The following is a 25,104-nucleotide window of genomic DNA, read 5'->3' on the forward strand; positions in this document are numbered from 1 at the left end:
CGGTTTTTCTCGCCGCCGCTCAGGGTTCCCGCACCGGGCAGTGTCCCGCTGCAGCTGCAGACGATTTCGGTGCTCGGGATCCCCTGTGTGTCCGTGTGTCGACAGATTGAGCCCGGCCGGGCACGGAGCACTAGTCAGAGCCGTCCGCCATCGTGGCTGGTCGGCCACGCCCCCCCTATTGACTACATAAGGCACAATTTCTAAAAGAGTATGCATTTGATACACAGTAACTGGGTGTGGTAACTTTTAACAGCTAAATCCGGTCATCAGACATGTGCCTTTCTTTTGCAGAAAAATTAATTAAATCATGGACAAATTAAACTGTTGCTTTTCTCTGGAAGACATGCTTTGCCAGTTCGGTGAGCAAGTACAGTGAATTACATTTGCACCTATCCAGAGAAACTCTTCTCACAAATCATCAACATACTGAGCAGGAATAAAACCTCATGGAAAGATCAGAAGGCCATATGTACAAAGGTTTTGGTAAGCAATTTCCAAATTAAGGGAAATCGATATTTGAAAATTGCATAATGAGATGTAGGAAGGTAGATATTCCACTATTAGCGATTCGGTTAAATTCCCAATCGCAATTACGAAATTCTCTATTGGGAAATCACACTGATACAATTTGCAAATAGGAAATTGCCATTAGGAAAAGTCGTATTTTGGATGCAGATTGATGATGTAAGATCTAGGAAGTTTAGAAATACCGGGTGTGGCTATAACTCAGAAGCCTAGGAAGGTACTAGAAGGAAGGTGTGCTCTTGTGTGATTACTGGCAGTGGCATTTACATTTGACTTCAACACCATGTCTAAGGATGGTAGCAGGAAGAGGAAAATGAAATGTTCTGATAAAGAGCTGGAGCTATTGATTGAGGAATGTGTGGCACACACAGGGATATATGACGTTACCACGCGTTCTTTTACCACGCAGACCATTACCACGCATTTTTTACAACACAGGACCCTTTACCACGAATACCTTTACAACGCAATACACTACAACGCAGGTACTATTACAACGCATACCATTACAACGTAAGTATAGGTAAGTAAATAATATGGTAAAACAATGTAATTATTAATAATATTTTTTTAATTAATAAATTATTATTTTAATATTTAATATTTTAATTATTTATATTAATATTTATTTATTAATTTTTAAATATATATGTTAAAAATACCCCTGTACCCCAAAACCCAAACCCAGCCCTGAAACCTAAAAATACCCCTGAACCCCAAAACCCAAACCCAGCCCTGAAACCTAAAAATACCCCTGTACCCCAAAACCCAAACCCAACCCTGAAACCTAAAAATACCCCTGTACCCCCAAAACCCAAACCCAGCCCTGAACCCTAAAAATACCCCTGTACCCCAAAAACTGAAAACTGACCCTGAACCCTAAAAATACCCCTTTACCCAAAAACTGAAAACTGACCCTGAACCCTAAAAATACCCCTTTACCCAAAAACTGAAAACTGACCCTGAACCCTAAAAATACCCATTTACCCAAAACCCAAACCTAAAATATTTTTAAATAAAATAATATACTTACCAATACTTACGTTGTAATGGTATGCGTTGTAAAGGTATCTGCGTTGTAAATACCTGCGTTGTAATGGTATGCGTGGTAAAGGGTCCTGCGTTGTAAAAGTTGCGTGGTAAAGGTAGGTCGTGGTAAAAGTTGCGTGGTAAAGGTTGTATACCCACACACAGACCAGCTGTTTGGCAAATCATCTTTTTCTCTATCTGAGTCCCAGAAAACAAAAATATGGAACAGCATCCTTGAAAATGGGAACTTTCTTGCTGTCACCCAGAGGACCATACTAGAAATAAGGAATCGTTTGAATGTCCTAAGATCCCACACAAAGGAGAAGCTAGCTAGCAGGAGGGCTGAGGCTCGTGGCACAGGTGGTGGTCCCTCGAATCATCCTCCCACTCTAATGGAATCACTTATTGAGGGCACACCAAATGCAGAGCGTGTGGTGGGGGTGTCAGACATTGACACCTCCAATCCTGCGGGCTCCAACCAAGATATATAATTCAGGAGTCTCCAACAGGTTGATTGTGAACTATTAGCAGGTTTCAAGCTACCTTTAAGTGGCTTGAACATGATAATTGAATGTCACCTGATACAAGAGTATATTTTTCTTTAAGTCTTTATTTTTTCCCTATCGTTCTCTCCATCTCTCCTTCCTTCCTTCTCCCCTTTTCTGTACACAGCAACACTTGGAAACTGAGAGATGCTCACTGTCAATGTTTTGTTTTGCCCATTTTTCCTCTCCACTGCTTTCACCCCTTCTTTCATCATTCTCCTCTCTTTCTTTTCTTGATTTCTCTTTCTTTCTGTATTTTGCTTCAACTCATTACTTCTTTCTCAACTTCATTCCTTCTTTATCTTGTTTCTTCTTGTGCTGCCTTCTCTCTGTGTTGTTTCCCTTCATCTTGTTCTTTCTTTTTCCGTTTTTTAAATACCTCTCTCCTTTTCCTCGATGTTCTCATTTTTCTATCTTTCTCTTCTCTTCTTTCTTTTCTCTTTCTCTTCCTTTTCCCTTTTCTTTTCTTTTCTCGTCTCCTTTTCATCCCCCCTTCCTCCCTTTCTCTTTCTTTTAATCTTTTTCTACCCCTCCTTTCTTTTACTCCTGTTTTTCCTTTTTCTTTCTCTAGCTTCATTTTATAATGACTTACTGTCTTTTTTTTCATTTTCCTGCTTTCTTTTCTTTTGTTATTTTTCCCTGTGGTTTTTGTCTTTCACTTTCTCTGGTTCTCGTTTTGTTTTTTGTCTCTCTTACCTTCCTTTTATATTTTATTTCCTTATATTGGTCTTCTTTTCTTTCTGTCTTTCTTGATTCCCTTTGGTATGTCTTTCTACCGTCGTTTCTTTCTACAACAATGTGCAGCTTCTTAAAACAATCTCTTTATGCATTAATGTATGTGTCATGATTACCTGATAGGTACACCCTGTATGAGTGACTGTATAGACAAGTTTACTTGAAGAGCATCGTGATGCCTGCATTTCCCTTGCAAAATATGTTATTGCTAGTGGTGTTATTTAATGGTGAAATGTATAGGTTGAAAAACTTCTAATGTGCTAATGAATTGCCTTGTGCATCATCCATCACCTGTTATGAACTGTAAACTTTGCCTTGACAGGAACACCAAAGGCTTATTCAGTGAGAGGTAAAGCATCCACTTCTGCTTTGATAAAGAATGTACCATTTATTGATATTGAGATTTCACCCACTAATTCTTTTTAAGAGGGCCCTCACTGGTACTCCAACTGTAGCTCTGCCTACCAGAGGTATCATTGCCCCTGGTCTCAGCTACTTCATGGGAAGGGAGTATAGTTAAAAAGGGGAATGGCATGGCATTCAGTAGGAGGCCCTTCAACTAGCAAGCCTTCTCAATTTTTTGTCACCTCCCAGATATTTATTGGAGGAGTGTAGGTATTCTGGATGTTTGTGGTGGAGAATTTCAACGGTGATGCAGGCCAGTTTTAATTTTTTTCTAGTTTTTAGGGGAGCCAGTGCAGATCTTTAAGGTCTCTGGAAATGTGACAGAATTTTCTACATTCAGAAAAAAACATTGGCTGCTGATGGGGATTTATTAGTGCAAAAACAACAGTTGATGGACAGAATGCAGAACAATGTCATACATTCACCCGAACTGCCAAACCATGTCTTCCCTGGACCGGAATCAAGCATCCTAGGACCGGTTTCTGGCTATCAGCCGTCATCAGCCAGGATAACTTGACTCCAGTGGTGTGGAGAGCACAGGACTCACGTCTGAGCATACCCGTCCCACTCTGGGTGACAAATGCAAAAACAACAGCTGATGGACAGAATGCAGAACAATGTCATACATTCACCCCAGTACAGAGATATGAGCCTAAATCCATTGTTTTTTTGCTCACCACACCAATCCAGTTCAGACATGGCCATATGCAAATCAGCCTTGACCCTGTGCCTTATGGGACAGTCCAGCCCGAACTGCCAAGCCATGTCTTCCCTGGACCAGAATCAAGCATCCTAGTACTGGTTTCTGGCTATCAGCCATCATCAGCCAGGATAGCTTGACTCCAGTGGTATGGAGAGCCCGGGACTCACGTCTGAGCACACCCGTCCCGCTCGGGGTGACAAATGCAAAAACAACAGTTGATGGACAGAATGCAGAACAATGTTATACATTCATCCCAGTACAGAGATCTGGGCCTAAATCCATCATTTTTTGTCACCACAACAACCCAGTTCAGACATGGCCATATGCAAATCAGCCTTGACTCTTTGCCTCATGGGAACAGTCCAGCCCGAACTGCCAAGCCATGTCTTCCCTGGACCGGAATCAAGCATCCTTGGACCGGTTTTTGGCTATCAGCCGTCATCAGCCAGGATAGCTTGACTCCAGTGGTGTGGAGACCACGGGACTCACGTCTGAGCATACCCGTCCCACTCAGGGTGACACATGCAAAAACAACAGTTGATGGACAGAATGCAGAACAATGTCATACATTCACCCCAGTACATAGATATGAGCCTAAATCCATCGTTTTTTTGCTCACCACACCAATCCAGTTCAGACATGGCCATATGCAAATCAGCCTTGACCCTGTGCCTCATGGAACAGTCCAGCCCAAACTGCCAAGCCATGTCTTCCCTGGGCCAGAATCAGGGCATCCTAGGGCCGGTTTCTGGCAATCAGCCGTCATCAGCCAGGATAGCTTGACTCCAGTGGTGTGGAGAGCACGGGACTCACGTCTGAGCATACCCGTCCCACTTTGGGTGACAAATGCAAAAACAACAGTTGATGGACATAAATCAGAACAGTGTCATACATTCACCCCATTACAGAAATTTGGGCCTAACTCCATCGTTGTTTTGCTCACCACACCAATGCAGTTCAGACATGGCCATATGCAAATCAGCCTTGACCCTGTGCCTCATGGGAACAGTCCAGCCCGAACTGCCTAGCCATGTCTTCCCTGGACCGGAATCAAGCATCCTAGGACCGGTTTTTGGCTATCAGCCGCCATCAGCCAGGATAGCTTGACTCCAGTGGTGTGGAGAGCACGGGACTCACGTCTGAGCATACCCGTCCCACTCGGGGTGACAAATGTAAAAACAACAGTTGATTGACAGAATGCAGAACAATGTTATACATTCACCCCAGTACAGAGATCTGGGGCTAAATCCTCGTTTCTTTGCTCACGACTCCAACCCAGTTCAGACATGGCCATATGCAAATCAGCCTTGACCCTGTGCCTCATGGGAACAGTCCAGCCCAAACGGCCAAGCCATGTCTTCCCTGGACCGGAATCAAGCATCCTAGGACCGGTTTCTGGCTATCAGCCAGAAGCCAGGATAGCTTGACTCCAGTGGTGTGGAGAGCACAGGACTCACGTCTGAGCATACGTCCCACTTGGGGTGACAAATGCAAAAACAACAGTTGATGGACAGAATGCAGAACAATGTCATACATTCACCCCAGTACAGAGATCTGGGCCTAAATCCATTGTTTAGGGCCCCATTAACATAACATTCCCATAGTCAATTCCTGATAATAGCAGGACCTCAACTAAGACATAAAAGTCATTGAGATTGTAAAAATTGACCCCTTTTTTTTAGTGAATGGAGAGAGCGTGATGTGTTTTGCTATGTGTGTAGTGTTTGATGATATGATGATCTCAGGATGAATCCACATGCCCCATGGCTTGACTTCATTCGTAAACATGGGTCGAGAAACCCTTACTGTGTCATTTTGATCCCGTCTTTCTTGAATTTGAAGTCATGACTGACTTTGAAGAATACATTCAGTTTCATCTTGAGTGGGTCTGAGAACGTTCATAGATATCCATTTGTGCAGCTAGAAAAGGCAGTTTCTTAGTGTTCAATATCGTGAGATGCGTTTATTTTTTATAAAGATCTTCCTGTCATCAGCATATTGATATATAGCAAACCCGGCCTACTGTATCAAGATTCTTCTTGGTTTCATGTGTGAAATAAACAACATAACAGTAAGATATATCCATAAGGACTCACCACGTGTGATTAGGATAGAGTCAGATAAAAAAGTGTTGCTATTCTATGCAATTGTTTGCAGCTAGTTATGAATGAAGTAAACCAGCCTAGAACCACTCCCTTAAGGCTCATGTGTGTCTTGAGAACACTAATGAAAGAAAGGTGATCAATAGCATAGCAATAAATCAAGACGGGCGAGAAGAGAGACCTCAACATTGTCCAAAATGTGGTGGTTATGAACCAGAATTCTAATACTGATGATTTAAGTACTGCAGCCTTATCAAAAGCCTGATGATGTGGGGTGTTAGAAATGGGTGTCTCTGATTAGCAGAGGTAGGTACCTTTGTCCAAGTAGGAACCCTTGCTTCTAGTCAGGGTAAGGAGGATACACACTCTATATAACCCCTGCCTACCCCCTTGATAGCTTGGCACAAGCAGACAGGCTCATCCCAAAGACAATGTGTAAAGTGTTTGTACTCCTAACACACAGTAACACAGTGATTACACCACAGAGGGACACAACACTAGTTTAGAACAATAAAGTATCATTATCTAAAATCAAAAACGACAGAAATCCAACATACATTTAGTAAAATAGCAGTTAAAAACTGTTATATAAAAAAATAAAGCTTGTAGAAAACAAATAGCCCCAAATTGTGCTCTTAGGGCGTCGTGATGACAATAAACCCAGAGTACGGCACCGACCGCGAGGGGCGCGGCATCGGGCGTAGAGTGACACGAACCCCCAAAAAACAGTTTATTGGAAACGAAGTCTAGGACGATGCACGGTGTCATGGAGGTGAGGCGTCGGTGGCGAGGTCGATACCGGCTCCCTGGCTGCCAAGGGGGAGGTGAGGCACCTTGTCCGCAAGGAGGTGATGTGTCGAATTCAGGACAGGGTAAGCCGGTTGTATGGGTGGTGAGGCGTCTGTTTCAGTGAGGCTATACGAAGTTGGCGAGTTCGTGGAGTCCCCCTCGGCGGTTATCGCGCCACGATAACAGGATGCGGGTGCTGGCGGTGACAGAGTCAGAGCGAGCGCTGGCATCAGGAATGCAGATAACTGCAGGCAGTGAAGGGATTCGGAGCTGCGGTGCGCTGTGCACTTTACAAGCTGTGCCCCTGGCCTCTGTGCAGGTCACGGTAGCATCGCTGATGGAGTCAGAGATTGTTTTTTGCTTCTCTTTTTTGCTCCCAACAGCAGGAACACCCTCCAGAGGCCCAAAACTGGAACAGGCACCTCCAGGCAGGTCAGAACTCTCAGAAATAGAGTTCAAGGGAGCTGGGGGTGAAGTATTTCTGCCCCTGAGACTTCAGAACAGGAGGCCAGCACACACAAGCCCTTGGAGATTTTTCATCAAGCAGGTTTCTCAGGAAAATTCCAGTCTTTGTTCTTTCCTTACAAAAGGGGATGATGGACGGAGTGTTTGAACAAATCAAACACTCACCCCCAGTCAACTGATCTGGGTTTAATCCATCACCATTCTTTAGTTCACTCAGCCACCCCAGTTCAGACATGGCTATATGCAAATCAGTCTGACCCTGTGCCTCATGGGAACAGTCCAGCCCGAACTGCCAAGCCATGTCTTCCCTGGACCGGAAACAAGCATCCTGGGACCGGTTTCGGATTCATAATCCTCATCAACCAGGCTATCTTGAATCCAGTGGCCAAGTGAACAAGGGACTCACGTCTAAGCATACCCTGCCACACTTAGGGCGAACAAAGCGATACAAAAGGGGATGATGGACGGAGCGTTTGAACAAATCAAACGCTCACCCCCAGTCAACTGATCTGGGTTTAATCCATCACCATTCTTTAGTTCACTCAGCCACCCCAGTTCAGACATGGCTATATGCAAATCAGTCTGACCCTGTGCCTCATGGGAACAGTCCAGCCCAAACTGCCAAGCCATGTCTCCGATTATGAATCCGAAACCGGTCCCAGGATGCTTGTTTCCGGTCCAGGGAAGACATGGCTTGGCAGTTCGGGCTGGACTGTTCCCATGAGGCACAGGGTCAGACTGATTTGCATATGGCCATGTCTGAACTGGGGTGGCGGAGTGAGCTAAAGAACGGTGATGGATTAAACCCAGATCAGTTGACTGGGGGTGAGTGTTTGTATTGTCACCCACCTTTGGTTTTTCTTTGTTCGCCCTAAGTTGGCAGGGTATGCTCAGACGCGAGTCCCTTGCTCACTTTGCCACTGGAGTCAAGCAAGCCCGGCTGAAGACGGCTGTAATGCCAGAAACCGGTCCTGGGAAGCTTGATTCCGGTCCAGGGAAGACATGGCTTGGCAGTTCGGGCTGGACTGTTCCCATGAGGCACAGGGACAGACTGATTTGCATATGGCCATGTCTGAACTGGGGTGGCGGAGTGAGTTAAAGAACGGTGATGGATTAAACCCAGATCAGTTGACTGGGGGTGAGTGTTTGTATTGTCAATGCTCCGTCTATCACCACCTTTGGTTTTTCTTTGTTCGCCCTAAGTTGGCAGGGTATGCTCAGACGCGAGTCCCTTGCTCACTTTGCCACTGGAGTCAAGCAAGCCCGGCTGAAGACGGCTGTAATGCCAGAAACCGGTCCTGGGAAGCTTGATTCCGGTCCAGGGAAGACATGGCTTGGCAGTTCGGGCTGGACTGTTCCCATGAGGCACAGGGTCAGACTGATTTGCATATGGCCATGTCTGAACTGGGGTGGCGGAGTGAGCTAAAGAACGGTGATGGATTAAACCCAGATCAGTTGACTGGGGGTGAGTGTTTGTATTGTCAACGCTCCGTCTATCACCACCTTTGGTTTTTCTTTGTTCGCCCTAAGTTGGCAGGGTATGCTCAGACGTGAGTCCCTTGCTCACTTTGCCACTGGAGTCAAGCAAGCCCGGCTGAAGACGGCTGTAATGCCAGAAACCGGTCCTGGGAAGCTTGATTCCGGTCCAGGGAAGACATGGCTTGGCAGTTCGGGCTGGACTGTTCCCATGAGGCACAGGGTCAGACTGATTTGCATATGGCCATGTCTGAACTGGGGTGGCGGAGTGAGCTAAAGAACGGTGATGGATTAAACCCAGATCAGTTGACTGGGGGTGAGTGTTTGTATTGTCAACGCTCCGTCTATCACCACCTTTGGTTTTTCTTTGTTCGCCCTAAGTTGGCAGGGTATGCTCAGACGTCCCTTGCTCACTTTGCCACTGGAGTCAAGCAAGCCCGGCTGAAGACGGCTGTAATGCCAGAAACCGGTCCTGGGAAGCTTGATTCCGGTCCAGGGAAGACATGGCTTGGCAGTTCGGGCTGGACTGTTCCCATGAGGCACAGGGTCAGACTGATTTGCATATGGCCATGTCTGAACTGGGGTGGCGGAGTGAGCTAAAGAACGGTGATGGATTAAACCCAGATCAGTTGACTGGGGGTGAGTGTTTGTATTGTCAACGCTCCGTCTATCACCACCTTTGGTTTTTCTTTGTTTGCCCTAAGTTGGCAGGGTATGCTCAGACGTGAGTCCCTTGCTCACTTTGCCACTGGAATCAAGCAAGTCCGGCTGAAGACGGCTGTAATGCCAGAAACCGGTCCTGGGAAGCTTGATTCCGGTCCAGGGAAGACATGGCTTGGCAGTTCGGTTGACTGGGGGTGAGTGTTTGTATTGTCAACGCTCCGTCTACCACCACCTTTGGTTTTTCTTTGTATTGAAGATGTCTCTCTGATAAGCCTAAGGCTGCTCCACCACACCACCCTAGCACCTTGGGATTGCTAGAGCAAGTCCCTGTCCATTCATAAGGGATACTTGGACTCTTTGCACACCTTATAAATTGCTAGCTTCCTATAAAGTGATGACGCTGAACATGTGTCCAGGATCTGGCAGATTGTCAATATAGATTTTCCACGCTGCCAAGACATGAACAGAGTCTCGTAAATGAAGGTACCAGATGCAGTGGCCTGAGGTGGTCATGTCAAAAGAGGAAAAGGACAACCTAAGACTGGACTTTCACGGTATGCAACATGCAACCTCCATAATTCGCCATTCACACCATCCATCAGCTTACAGACACCATACACATGTGCACTGTACCACTACCCGTCCATGTACAACACCCAAGCAGGCGGATGTACAGATCTTTACAGGTTAGGGCCAGCAGGCCTCCTTCCAGCCGGAGTACAAAGAATAAAGGCTGAGGCCCTAAGACTATTGTTTCAAATGTCACCATCTGTCAGTCTCCCCATAGTCTGATTTGAGAGGGAAATAACCACCCTGCACTAGGGGCAGGGAACACTTTGGGTGTCGTTTGGCAAATGGTTCAACTTCAAAAAATATGAAGCAACCACAGTGGGCTTTACTAATTATGGGACAGATATAGGGGGAAACATAGGGCACACCAAAAACCAAGCAAAGGGGGCAGGTCCGTATAGCATTTTTTGCCATGCAATGCCTTTCATCCCTACAGGTGTATAAGAAAATGTATACATTCATATTGAGTTGCAGCGAAGTTCTCAACTGTCCATGATTGTGAGAGTTCTTGCTGCCCTCAGGTCAGGATGACCTTGCTGGCCCCCATTGTGTCAATTCTGCAAGCAGTGTCTTCACAAAAGAAGACGCTACTGCAGAGCTAACTTTTGTAACATTTTGACGTGGACTCACTCGCCTCCTACAGCCTACCCTCCTTCCTGCAGACTAACTCTACCAGTGTGAGGAGCAGGGTTCTGGCCTGGCGCCCGGTTCTGAGGCCAGTGGAAGAACAGAAAAGTGAGGGGCCTGTCAGGAGGTTATCTTCTCCCACACCTCAGTGCTGCCTTTTTATATCCACCGCTGAGTATTAAGATCTGGTAGAGTGAAAAAATGTGCTACGATCATTCTTCCAACAAATGAAAAAATGAAGGTAATTAGAGATGCTACAAGATACACCCTGTGTCGGATGAATTTTCATAGATGTCGTGTAGCCTGGAGTTGCTATGCAGCTCTTACTACTCCTATTTAGTCACATTCGTTAAATGAAGCAAATCAAGACTACAACACCCAGAAAGCATTAGGTTATGACCCAATCCAAACCTCCCTGACTCCCACACCTTACAGGCTGTACACTGCATCTTGGCTGTGTGTCATAGTTACCTCTTTGGAAACAGTCTGCTCTCTGACAAACCTGCTCTCCCACTGCCTGCCTAATTCTGACCCTCCCATCACTTTGGAATCCTTCCGGAGTGGTTGTGACAGCAACGCTGGGACCTGGCCCTTGTGGACGCCAATCAACAGCGACGGAAGAGGCCTGAGCGGGCGACAGGTGAGTCTGAGCAGGGGAAGCAGTGTCTGTGTTTATGTTCATTTATTGCTGCGTCTGGAGTGGGAGGGGCCGGCTGAGGTTGTCGGCTTCGTACTTGTCTGTAAAACTTCCTTGAAGAGGAGGCGGGAGGCGAATGTGGAAGGAAGAACAGGCAAAACAAATCTCAAAACTCCTATTTGTTAGCGTGAGCCGAGACTAAAGTCATTTAGGCTTGTGGTGACTTGGAAGAGAAGCAAGTAAATGACTAGGATCATAACCAGCAAATCATAAAGCGAAGAGAGAAAAGAGATGGCGAGGAAAAGGGAAGATGGAAGATGAGTGCAGTGTGGTGAGAGAGGCACAGACTGCACACAGATGATGACTCTATTTGACTGCCCCGTTCGTGGCTGGGGGGGGGGGGGGGGTGTATTTTCCTTCCTTGGGTTAGCCCCCATGTCACCCCTGATATGTCACTGCACTAGGAAGAGAGGCGAGCGTGCAGAGGGGAGATGGAGCGAAGAAGAGGTGGAGTCACTCTGACTTCAGATTTTGAGAGTTGTGAATTTTGCCTCTGTAGTTCCCAGTAGCTCCACATGGGGTTTCTTAGGAGGTAGCTTCAGGCTGCCAGTCACAGATCCCCAGAGCACCACAGCTGGGTAGTGTATGAGATTACATCAAACAGGGGCTGCCCCATTCCCCAGAACCTGGGGCCAATAAACAATAAAACAGCTACAATGGTGCAGGGAGCTGATTTGTACAAAACAATGACAACACCCACATCACTGTACATAAATACAACAAACAGTTGATTAAGACAAAAACAGATAATAATGAAATGGTATCTACATTTTTCCTTTGGCAAAAAATTAAGAGGAAGCATTTTGTTCTTGTCACTAGACGGATTTCTGTTTTCTGTATTTTTCTTTCATTTTGCCACTGTTTTCTGTTTATACTGTGAATTGTATTTGTAATTGTTTGTTTTGTGTAACTCTGTGAGCAACAACTATATATTACATGTTGTATCCTAGTATTCGTTCCATAAACATTTAGTAATAACAATAATAACTGCTATGGGTACCGTTCCATTAGTATCTCTTTTTGTCCTAATCAACCAATGTTTGTTGTATTTATGTATAGTGATTCTGGTTCCCTGAACCTTTGTGGCTGCTATAGTGGTAGTTTCTGAGGGCTTCACACTGCATAGTATTCAGATGGTACCCATGGGTGGCTCAGGGTGGGCCATCTACACCTTTTCTTATCGTGTCATTGGTGACTGTAAGGGCCCTAATCTATTTGCACTGGTTCCCAGCGCTGCAGCCATTACAGGGAACCTGCAGCGATGCCCCTCATAGAACAATATCCAAGTTGGGACTTATTTTGTCAAAAGGGTGAATCCATCATGGCAGACTCCTGAAGAATACTCAAGGGTTCCCACAAGATATATCTTGCATGTAAGCACCCTTGACCTATAGGCAATCTTTTCAGCTCTGCAAGCTTTGCGCCGTTTTAAAGTACGCAATGTGTCTAGTCATTAATGGTGTAAATATCTACATGGAGCCATCATTTCGTACCTTATCCACATAAAAGCCCACAGTCCCTTCCATATCTTATATACATGCATTGCTTGAGAAAGTAAAATGCGTGCTTTCGCAGTTTGCTCCTTGGCCTGCCAACTTGAGAAGTGACACCTCAGGATATGTTTTTGTTTCCCCTGAAGTCCCTCTCGTCCTCGAGATGAGCTGAGGCAGGACCCTGGAGGGCTCCCTTGACCTCTGACACCCACTGTCTGCCAGGACACTCTAAGAAACGGCATTATTGACAGTCTTGATGTGAGGTTCTATTTGAGGTGTACCATTTCTCATACGTTATTGCAGATCACTTTGCTGAAAGTACTATGGAAGTGACACATATTTGGATGGTTTGACTAATTAGGGCTCTGGAGGTGAGAGCCCACAGCCTTCAGAGACCTCCTCCAGTCTGCTGCTCTCACGACTCGTAGCAATTAATGAATGTGACAATGCGGCACAGCATCCGCAAACACCCGCTTAACACTGTGTCCTGGTCTTTCAGTGCTGCAATGAGGCACAGTCAAGGCACTCTGAGGCCCTGGAAACGGGTTTCCGCATAAGGACAGCTGCAACAGTAGCATAGCAAGGGTGCCCTGGGCCCTAATGCAAGGCAGGAAAATAGTCACCGATCCCTGCTTGGTAGTACAAAAACAGTTATATTTAGCCTCCAGTGGACCTCTCAAACCCATGACTACTGGTGCCACTGCACCTGCTGCACTTTTGATAGCTGCACTCTTTTTTTTTTTTTTGGTAACTTTTTTATTATAATAAAAACATAGAAAACCAAACAAGGCAATATAACAGTAGTACATCAATCGGGCGAGTGCTCAAGGAGGACGGGAGATACACAGTAGTATGATACAGGAGTTGTTGTATACAGGTAAGGAGGAAGGAGGAAATGCAAAATCAAGAACAAAACACGCTACACTACAGCAGGAATGTCGGGTCAGGGAGACTGGGGGGGACTAGAGATCTCTGTGTGAGGGGGCGTACATATATCTCCCCGGTACGAGTTCCATTGATTCCAAATTTTCCCCCATTTTCTGGGTCTGCCTCTCGCCACATATACAGTCTTCTCTCTAGACATGCACCAGTCCATATTCTCTTTCCAGGCCGTCACTGTGGGGGGCCTCTGAGACCCCCATAGCTGTGCAATGTCTCTCTTAGCAATCATATTACCAAGGGTCGTCCATCGTAGCTGCGACACATCATAGTCATTTGGCCCCCACACATTCAACAAACATCGTCTGGCCTCTGGCAACATCACAACACCTGTTACTTCATTCATCACCTCATGTATACGATTCCAGAAAAGCACCATCTCAGGACATTCCCAAATTATGTGGAGAAAGATAGCTGCACTCTTGCTACCAGAACATGAATTATTTTGGTTCCTGATCTGGTGAAGAGTTAGGAGCCCCAGTGGGCCCCACGTAATGCTAATGTGAAATAATGTTTTCTTGTATAGTGAGCAATGCGAACTGAATTGCCTTTAACAACTCCCGAAATGATGGCTCACAAGGGAACTGAGCTGCAGGGACAAAGTGTTTTCCCAGCTGGAAACGAAACCTAATTTTCCTGCTTCGAAGTGTAAAACTTTGCTGCTAAAAAGCATTTTTTCCAACCTCAAACCATAATTAGACCTACCAAGGAATCACTAATATCAACCAAGAACCTTTAGAATTATGTGTGCCAGTTGGAAATCTTTCAGACATCTAATCTAATTTCTTTTGAATGATCGGGTTGGGTGATGCATTGCCATAGATGTGCGAAGGACACAACACCTGGGCCATCTTCACAAGTACTGCTCTGGCCTATCTACTCGACTATACTGTGTGACCCTGGGCAAAAACTGTATGACCCACGGCCTCAACTTAGGACCCGTCAGCGTGAAGAGCGCTTTAAAAATGAATTTTTATTATTATTTATTTATTTTAATTTGTTTATTTTTATAGCGGGTGTCCATCGGAAGGCTTTCTGGCGCTGCAAGTTTAAAGCAAAACATTGGAGAGGGGTAACACAAGAGCTGTGCTTTCAATCGTTTGAGGAAACTGCACTGCTCAAGGTAAGTCGCAACCAAACCGTCCCATTATTTGTAATGTGGCCAAATGCAAACAACTTCATTTTGGGGGTTGGATTGTCTAGTAAAATGCTCTTGTCTCCTCCATTGTCCCAGAAGGTCATGAAGCACACCCTTGTGTATCTGCATGGTACCTCCTAAGACTCTCGAATGCAGCCAGAGACTGCCTTGTTTGAAGACATTCTTTAGGGGGATCACGTAGAGCGAAGCTCTATTTTGGAATACGCATTTAGTGTTCAAAGTGGATGAATAAGTAAGAAGTGGGCTAAATGATAAACGTCTACAATAAAACTCCTCCGATGTTATGTGACCCTAAAGTTGTAATTGTATGTAAAGGATCCCGTCTGCTTGGAAATAGTTGTGCTCTCGAGCCTTGCATGGCCCTCCTTGTCCCCTTTGTATTACATCTGAACTCTTTCTGAGTCCTAGCACCTCATACAAACTCCCTGGTGAATCCAGCTTCAACTGTGGTCAACCTTCAGCCATGACAGAATGTTCTTTCTTTGTAGTCTTTCCATTTCATACTACTGAAATGCTATGTTTGGGAAGAAAGGCCAAAACTGCTGGCACTTAACTGATTAATTGCACTTGTCTGCCTTTTAGAAGCTTCCTTTGTAAACTGTGTGGCCCTGGAGCCAGTCGTTTTCTCAGAGTGTGTTGTAAAGGACTTGTTTGAGCCTGAATTGCAGTTTTGCCTTTCAATAGTAAATCTTGAGCTGTGTTTATTAGTTTCTGTCAGTTAGTTTTCCATGCCATCTTCCCATGGTGTTTTTCTGCTTGTCATTGTGGCAACCGGATGCGTGTTAACTACACAACCATGTCACTGCCTCCTTCTATGTGTTTCAACTTGATCTTGTATTGTCTGAGGCTTCAGCATGTGCACTTTTTAGGTCGAGCCTAGCCAGTGCGCATGCGCTGTCTGCAAGACCTGTTGTAATGCAGCCCAAAGGTTCACTCATGTGTCACTCTTATTTTCTGCCTCCTAACTAGTTCTGGCAGCTGATAGCTCACTTCCGTTCGAGGCAGATGAGCACCGGCCAAGTACAGTCTCCTTACGGTTTAATTCTTGATCTGTTTATTTGGATAACTCTTTTTTTTGGAAATGTTGCTTTACTCCCGCCTTAGCTTGGTTTTTTTGCTTCCTCCTTCTGCTTCACGTTATGAGCCCTCCACCCACCCTCTGAGCACTAATGCTGTATTTTCCTTCATCAGACCGCAATGCTTTAAGACCACGACTCTGTGTGAAATTATTAAACCCTACAAGTAATAAAACCCTAACTCGGTGTGGCTCTGTCCCTACACACATTACTAATTACAAGTTTCACGGATACATGCAACACCACAAGTGGAACATGACTAACACGAGTGCCATTGCAGACCCTGGGAGATTCCAGCTGGTACCATAAACGCTGCATTCTATGTTGAACTCGCCGTGTTTTGGGATGCACTAGAAGGGTTAGTGTGAGCACAGCGGACTTGTTGCAGCACATCACTTCTTGGTTGCCGGCATCTCTTCTTGATTCATTCAGAAAAGCCATCTCGGTGCTTCAGGTCAGTCTATTCCCGACCTCCATTGCTTTTTCAATTTATGAGCAGGCCTCAGTTGATCACAGAGGCATGGGCTGGGCTCTCTGAATTTCGCTTCCCTTAGGAAGCTTTGCAAACACCTCAGCGGAGTGGGCAACTTTCAGAATTTAGTTTTTTCAAGTGTTACATAGAACAGTGCAAAATGTCAAGACCAAAGACCGTGGGGCTATGTGCCTTATCTAACAAACTAATTTTTTAGAGGAGTTGGAAAATACATTTTCACCAATATCAACAGTGTGCAGAAATATTTATTGTGGTACTCTTGGGGACTCCGGTATAACTTGTTGGTTAAATGCATCATGTTCTAATTAACAGTGACAAAAGATACAGCTGCACTAACTTTGTGAGCTTCGTGGCTGCCCACTCCTGTTCCTTGGTCAAACACAACAGCCTTTTTAAATGTAATATGCACAAGACCATTCACTTACACTTGATCTCCAAAATAGCCCACAGCTATGCCATGCTCTACTAAAGCCGAAACATGCAACTTCTGCTTCCTGTCCGCTTTCTATGTAAATGTAGGGCGTGGTCTGTTTCTTTCATTCTCAAGAAAGCTAACAGAAAATAACATTGAAATATATCTCTCTAATAACTATTAGGTTTTCCCAATATGTTGACATGTATACATTGGGGGTCTGTAATGTAAGTGGCCATGGTCCTTCTACCTATCTTTAATACATGAAAGGAGATTGCAGGGGAAAACACTGGCACAGCAGCATCAATATGCACACTCCTAGACTACTGCTTTACCATTTTTGTCTTTTTTAATCTAGGTAACACCAAACTGTATTTGTACAGTCCTGGGCATTGTCCCTCCTTTAGCACCATAGTTTTCAAGAGATCCTCATTTAAAGGCCTCATCCTCATTCCCTCCTATATGCAATGAGATCTTGGCAATGTGGGATACTGGGTGTTGATACTTTAGTATGTTAATTTGGCACTTTATTACTGGGTCTGCAGCGGGTGTACGGAGCAGAGTAGAGGCAGTGATGAATGGGGCCTGTGTTAGTTCATGGTTTTTAAGCGCTATGGAAACAAATCGATGACAAACATTTTTAGCGTCTGGAAGGGGGATGTCAAACATCTCAACCGTCCCTTTTTTTGAGTCATGAATCCACCAGCCCAGGTGTGGCACAGCAAAGCATGAAGGCAGATGTGCAATTGTGTCTCCCTCACACATGGTCTTCTCACATCGTTGTTAATTGGTATCAGAAGTTTGAGTAGATAAATATTCTAGGGCAGATTCTTTCTAATACTATCCACATCTCATTATTTTAGCTCAGTTATCCCTAAAGATGACATTACATTCTTTGAACAGTATTACTATTCATGCATTACAGCCACCACACTTTAGAATACTTAGCATCTGCTTCCCCCTGCTTGAAGACAACGAGCATCTAGGAACTTCTAGGGTCATGGTTATACCTATCCTACGTAACACATGGAAATATGTTTGAGGCCTCAGATAATCAAGACTGACTGGCTTGTGGTGTCTTCTGGATCAGAAGGAATCTCAGCTCACAACCCACATTTCTTTTTCAGAACGGTGATTTAAAAAGGTTGTGTTGCCTACAGTGAAAGGACAGACTAAAAGAACTCACTAAGTACAATGGACGGATTCTGCAAGTCTCACTGATTGCTGGACATGTCTTGGAATTATACCCAATTAATCCATTCCCCATCTTAAAGATTGGGACAATGATAATATAGAGCAGAGGATCCTTCTCTTACAACCTACTGAATCCCTTTAATGCATTTTATGCAGCCATGCCAGATTCTATTAATTGCTGTCCCCTACCCACCATCCCGCACACACATGCACACACATACGCCCCTAGTCCTCTCTCATCTTAGCTCGGGACAATAGAAAACAATAAATGCAGCAAGATCGTCACAGATCGGTCCTTCTTCAGATCCTGCAGGAAAATGAAGCCCAGCTAACCCCCTTTTCATTTTAAGGTTTGGTCAGAGACAGCTGTCTCATCAGCCTTATGAAATTAATTTCCATAAATAAAAAATACACATGTAGAGGGGAATTTCACTCAGTCGTCTTCATCCTTGGGTCTGTTCAGCTATCATGCACATTCTGCTTCCACTGACAACACAGCAAATAGCAAGGGGTATAACGGCAGCCCATGAAGGCAACTAACCACCTTGCACTGTGAGTGACGACATTTTTCCTAATCACATGGGCAAATTTGCCTTAAAAAGTGCACTTCACAGCCAGGCTGGTGGGCCAGTACTTTAGTTTGGCAATTCTTTTTTTTCCCGTTTTTATCCATTTTTAGTCATTGTGTTTGTTTAAAATAGGTCTCCAGGTCACAGTAATTAAGGGCCAATGTAGCTTTTCCTTGCACCACTAAGAATCATACTTCCATATGATGTGTATTAAAACTAAAAAGGGGTTCTAAACCAGTTGAGGAGAGGATGTTGCCGAAAAACTAGAGCAGTTGACCTTGAAGCTGGAGAACCGGGTTCAAGTCTCGACAAGGATGCTCAACATCCTTTGACTCTGGGCAAATCAATGAATCTCCCTGTGCCTTGCAGAAGAATTAATGTGTCCATCTGTAACGCAACTGGTGCTCATGTAAAGTGCTCTAATACCTTGGAGCTTAGTTTGCGTTGTAAAAACACTTCCTGCCCCAATCAAAAAACAATTCTAAGTCACAGGCCTGATAAGGTGCACTGATACTGTTAAATCATATGCAATGGTAAATCATTTTTTATTTAAATATATTTTTGAATGCTTTAGCTCACCACATATAGGAGGCATGTTTTCTTTTTTCGTGGCATATTAGTGCAACAATCTTTTTTGCCTTAACAATTGCACCAGCGTTACCAAGACCACAGCTAATGGCTTTTGCCAATACTTGTTTATCTAGTGCAGCTTCTTGATGCTACACTGTTATTGTCAGGAAAGTGGAAATATGCGATTCCTTTTCATATAAATTATGCATCTACCGCATTTGCCACATCATCTACCACTGACAGTTCAAAAGTTAGTAAAATCGTACCAACACGTGCTTCTGAGCAGTGGAAGGCCCTTTCTAAATGTTGATTTCTCCAGACAGTGTTAACAAGTATACAAATTACAAAATAATGACGTAATACAATCAGGAACTATTCTGCTTTACGCAGCATAAGTTGCCTTTTCTTGCTGCATAATGAATCAACCCTGATGCATAATTACAGTGGCTCTGATTATTATTATTTATTTGCATTGTGCTTAGTACTCAAATTCTCGTGTGCAGTTACACTCACACAGGCCGAGCACACGCTCACACAGGCCTGAGCACACATGCATGTACAAAGCACTCCGCACACATTCCTAAAAACACCTTCTTGGACTACCCAGATTCTATATCTTCCTCTTTCCCTTACACCTAAAGGCACACACAAGCCGTTAAACACTAACTATTTGTCACACACTCGCACAAAATGCTCACAGGATAAAGGACACTTTTACCTCCTTACCTCCCGTGGCTTAGTTAATTGCCGCTCTCAGTGGATCACCTGGATTCCAGGGTGTGCACAATGCACATCAAAGTGTAAATGTGATTGACAGAGCAGTGTCTGAATGGTATGGACACTGCTCTGTCAAGCTCAGCGTGAAGGTGAAATTATCGACCCCTACAAGTCAAAGACATAATGCAACTGAGAACGGTTTCGGTTCCGCAGCGGCTCAGCACAGGGCTACAAGGGCACTTTGGCTGTCAGAATATCAGAGGCAGGCGCCACCCTGCCTCCGCAGAATTAGCAATAAGCAATGCATCAGAATATAGTACCGGTACTCTCCTTGGTGGGGGAGAAGTGCCGGTACTTGAAGGGATTAAAATAAGAAGTGCCAGTACTCAGTACTGGTGAGTACCAGGCCATTTAAAGCACTGACATCGAGGATACACACATGCAGACCCCCAGTGTGGCATAGCCACAACTGTTCTTTCAGTGGAAATGTTTTAACTCTGATTAAAGGACAATTTCAGACAATCACATTTGATGAAAGCAGCATCAGTAAACACAGCAGTGAAGTTTTGTCGACTTTCTTGTTCAGACTACATTAGCTTTAATTTTGGGAGCGTACACTCCAAGCCAAAACACATAGATAAAAGACATTGTCATTTACAACTCCATCAAACTCTGACATATGCGAGACCTATTGCATTGCAAACTTGTTGTCTTTGTTTGCTAATAAATTATTCTGCATTTGCACCTCCTAGCTGAGATAAGAAAAGAGAGAGGGACCCCTTACAACAAACTAGGGGAATAGGGTTCTACTGAATGGTAGAAACAAATATCCCTTGGCAGAGAGGTAGCTGACAGCAGTGGAGGTGTCAGGGTAACGCCACGACTAATGAGTGACTTATCATGGTCATCATACAAAGTTAAGAATTTCTGAATCCACCTTCACGAAGCATGACTTGTTATTAACTAAGTTTATCCTTCCTTACACTCAACAATTACTCTGGATGCCAGTTCATGCCCTTCAAGAGTATACATCAGTGAACCTGATCATAATAGATTGTGTGCTCAGTATATATTGTTTCTGGGAGTGACCTTACTGGTGTGACCGTAAAACTTGGTTTCGTCCACTTTTGATAGCAAGACCCGTGATGCTTAATACCAGTGCACCATTTCCATCTTTTTGGCCTTGAAAAAGTCTCCAAAGAGACGAAACACGTGTCGGCAGGACAAGCTGGTAATAATTTTAATGATTATGAAATAAAAGATTTGAAGTCTAACGTTTGACTCTGGATCCGTATTTTGGAAGCTTTTCTTCTATCAATGAACTGTATTTTACAAACTTATGATTATTACTTGGATCATTATATATTTTGTGAGGGTGCTTGATAAATGCCTGTTTTTTCTTTAGGATTTCTTATCATGTCAACCCTATGTTACACCATCTCACCACAACTACTAAAGCCCATATGATAGAGCCTAATAGTTACATAAACAACATAAATGTATTAAGAATAAAAATATTTTATTTCGTTTTAAAACATCCCATAAATCACTATATCATAAAAACCCCATACATATCACAAAAGTACAAATGTAAAATTCATATAGATGTAAAATTAGTTTCCCCGATACAAATACTAGAGAGAAACACAGACAATACACTTTGTCATAGAAAGCACATCTAAAAGGAACATTTCTCTAGCTTCTCCTGGATACACTGTATTGTCTTTTGTCTGCAGGATAAGCTTGTTCCACAGATTATGCAACAACAGCGTCGATGCGTTTCGATGGCTTAATTATTTTTCCATCTTTTTTAAGACAACATTTAGCTCTCTCTTATTGGCACTGAATGGTTACCATAAAACAACTCCTGTATGAGGTAAAAAAAAATACATAGGTACAATCAATTTGAAAATCACTATTATGTATTATTAAACCTAAATTGAGTTTCATAGCACATTAAACACAATGGAAACTCGATAAACTAATATGTGATACTCCCTATACTTTGAGCAAATTCATTAAACCTTCCCTCCAGAAACCATTTATTCATTATTTTATGCCCAAGTAGATTCAAACCACATAATTGTGTAGCAATAAGCCTCCAACACTTTCCGTATAGCACTTCAAACCCCATTTGGGCACTGAGAGTGTACTACTTGTGGAGTCTCTTTGTTGGCCTTACCTAGAGGCACTATTTCAGTCTCTATCATATGGCCTCAACCTTGTATAAACCCCACCCTCAAATGTAACCAGTTTCTTTGGGGCCTAGAAGTGGGTTCTCATTAATGCTGCCATGTTACCTCAAGAGTAAAACACAATCACATTATATACGGGTTCTTTTACAATTACCTTATTACATTTGGATTTTTTGTGCCACTTGTATCTATGTGTACACCACAGTATCAGCCCTCAGGTCCCCACATCAATTTAAAAGAAAAAAGTACCAGAATAATACATGACTGGCTTCACTCCCTCCTTAACAGGGCATTTCTCCTTGCTCACATTCTATAGTTACATTCTCCCGTTATCATCTGTTAAAATCGAGAGGTTCTCCTCTCAGTAGCTCCTAGCTAAGCCTTAATTAGTGATTCCACCAGATTCCCTCTCCTCCTCCCTGTGCGTTGTCTTCCACACACTGCTGTTTTTACCCAGTTTTCATAAAAGCAGTGGCGGCTGGGGGCTGTAAAAAGGAGGAGAGACCCCACTAATTGGGGAGCTTTTCGGAGCCCTCCTGAGGAGTTGTGGGGCTGTTCCATCAGCTGTCCCATTGGCTTGAGCCGCACGTGAGAAGAAGAATGGTTGAGCCCCAGGCCTGCTAAGCCTACCCAACTAGGTCAGTGTTGCAGCCGGCGGTGCCTGGTATAGCTCCCGCTCACTCCCCTTCTCGCTGATGTCTGCCTTCCAGCCCTGCTGCCCCCTCACATGTCATCATTTTGACAGGTAGCAATCAGTGATTAGTCACCACCACTCAGAAGGTGCCAGTTCTGACACCCACAGTTCCATTTTTCAAGCCTGTTCACTGCTTTAATTCTCTCAAACCCCCCACATCTCCTCCATCATTTCACCGCACACTGAGGGGGCCGAGGAGGGCCACGGAGGAAGTCGGGGAGGAGGGCTTACAGCCATAATTCTGTAACTTTTGAAAATGCACACTCGCAACTTGCAGCTTCCGACTAAAAAAAGGGAGAGGACGAAGAAAAACAACATAAAGAGACGCAGAATTAAAAACACTCCCTTGAGTGCTCCCCCTTAATAGACCCTGGCGCAGTGGTGAGGATGGAGCCAATCAATTCGCCTCCTTGATCCTGTCGGATAATTTTCCAACCGTACGGCCTACACGCCCTTTATCGCTGTCGGCACAAAATTAGCACCGATTGTGGCGCCTTGTTTTATCATTTCAAGCATTCGTTGCCAAGCTAATCCATCTCCTTTGGGTTCCAGCCATGGTGCCCCATGTGAGTATCTTTCCAATTTGTTTTGCACTTTGGCGGTGTGCACTCTGTGTAACACTAGCATGACTCCATCAGGTGTGTCTACTATCCCTTTGGTCGTGATAGTACCCTGCATTTCAAAGGGGGTCAAAATGTCATCGACACAAACAACCAAACCAATTATCTGACTCCTTTCATTGGTAAAAAGGGCTTGGTTGCATTTGCTAATTTAGCTATCTGGTTGTTTGTCACAGTTTTAGAAACGTACACATTTCTTCTTCTGTACTGTCTGTAAAATGTAATGTCCTTTATTGCTTGTTCTTGGTTCAGTTGCATACATGGGACACACTGCATATCATGCAACTGCATTTAAGAAAAATACAGATAATTTATTTTCCAATCAATTTATAACTACTTCTTTTCCTTTCCCTAGTGCATCCTTGAACAGTCCCATTGTATCCTGCGATTGAGCTTTTTCTTACTTCTTGTATCCAGTTGTATTCCTAATAAAAAACATTGTTTTTTTTCATAGTACCCCCTTAATAGAGACATCAAGCAATAATGTACTCCCAATCACAGAGCTAAAACCACAAGCTAAAGAAATTAAGATCCCAGATTGCACCACAAGATAATGACATAAAAAATCTTTTAACACAAGCTTGTGTAAGAAAACCTGCAGAGGAGCCATCAGACCTCAGCCGCTTTCATGAACTTCAATCTTAGCGAAGGTTTATTGCAAGATTTGCATTTGCCGACTCCACTACTGCCTAAGTTTTTTAAATCTACCATGTTCGCCTTTGATTGTAATTTTCCTACTAAGGAAAATGTATGGCCTGAGAAGACAGTGGATATAGGAAATGGTCCAATTGAGGATGGATCCTCACTAGGGACCCCATAAGGCGATGAGAGATTGACATTTCAAGACATGCTTATGGACAATTGTAAGATATCCGCACTGGATACTACAATAATAGAGACGGACAAGCTCACGCCTTCCACAGAACCAATTTTTCAAATCTCTTTGGGGTAGAAGAAGCTGCAAGAAATATAGATAAAGCTAAGAACAAAGCATTGACAATCCATTTCTACCTAAAGATAAACAATAAAGGCATTAATGGAGAAAGAGTCAAAATATTTGGAGTGATGTGCTGTGAAATTCTTATAAAAGAAGCTTGGCATGTATTGTAAAATGTTTTCATTATTATTTGAATAAAACATATAATGAAAGAAGTACATTTAAGTATAAAGTGGGTAAAATAGAACTATTGTAGCCAGTTTTCTGAAGCATATAAAAACAAATTTTTCTTGCTATAGGTACTCTTGTTTGTAGATTTTAACTTTCCTGACTTCCCAAGGTATCATTGAGCTGTTATTTTTAAGTGTAGAGATGTCTGGTTGGTTTGAGGAAGCATGGCCTCATATGAATATGTAGCGGTCGATCACAGCAGTGATTAAAGGTGGTTGTGTTGGGGGAAGCTTTTGGACAGTGTTGTATCAACATAGACGGTATTGAGAGAGGTATCAATTAAGAGATGTTTCTCACTGGAATTAATAACATACCATATGTGGGGTAAATTTTCACTGCACAATAGAAGGGATTATCATAAATTAGCATGAGTGGTTGAAAGCCGAAATAGAAGTCTTCCATCAACTGGCAGCTAATTGGAAGGTCCACATTTGTAGAGATCCAGAGGTTGTATAGAATAATTTGTGCAGAAAG

General features: G+C 43.8%; 1 protein-coding gene and 1 long non-coding RNA gene across 2 annotated transcripts in view; one reads left to right on the forward strand and one right to left on the reverse strand.

Moving 5' to 3' along the window:
* Nucleotides 1-25,104, reverse strand: part of LOC144769880 (uncharacterized) — a 52,686-nt gene that overhangs the window by 8,052 nt on the left and 19,530 nt on the right. The gene's annotated exons all lie outside the window — the stretch shown is intronic.
* CARD14 (caspase recruitment domain family member 14) overlaps nt 14,775-25,104 on the forward strand; it is a 630,897-nt gene continuing 620,567 nt past the window's right edge. Inside the window, exon 1 of the mRNA XM_078654066.1 lies at nt 14,775-14,886. The gene's annotated coding sequence lies outside the window, so the exon portion shown is untranslated. The remainder of the gene's footprint in view (nt 14,887-25,104) is intronic.

The sequence above is a fragment of the Lissotriton helveticus genome, chromosome 7 (assembly GCF_964261635.1).
Source record: "Lissotriton helveticus chromosome 7, aLisHel1.1, whole genome shotgun sequence".
Classification (NCBI taxonomy): Eukaryota; Metazoa; Chordata; class Amphibia; order Caudata; family Salamandridae; genus Lissotriton; species Lissotriton helveticus.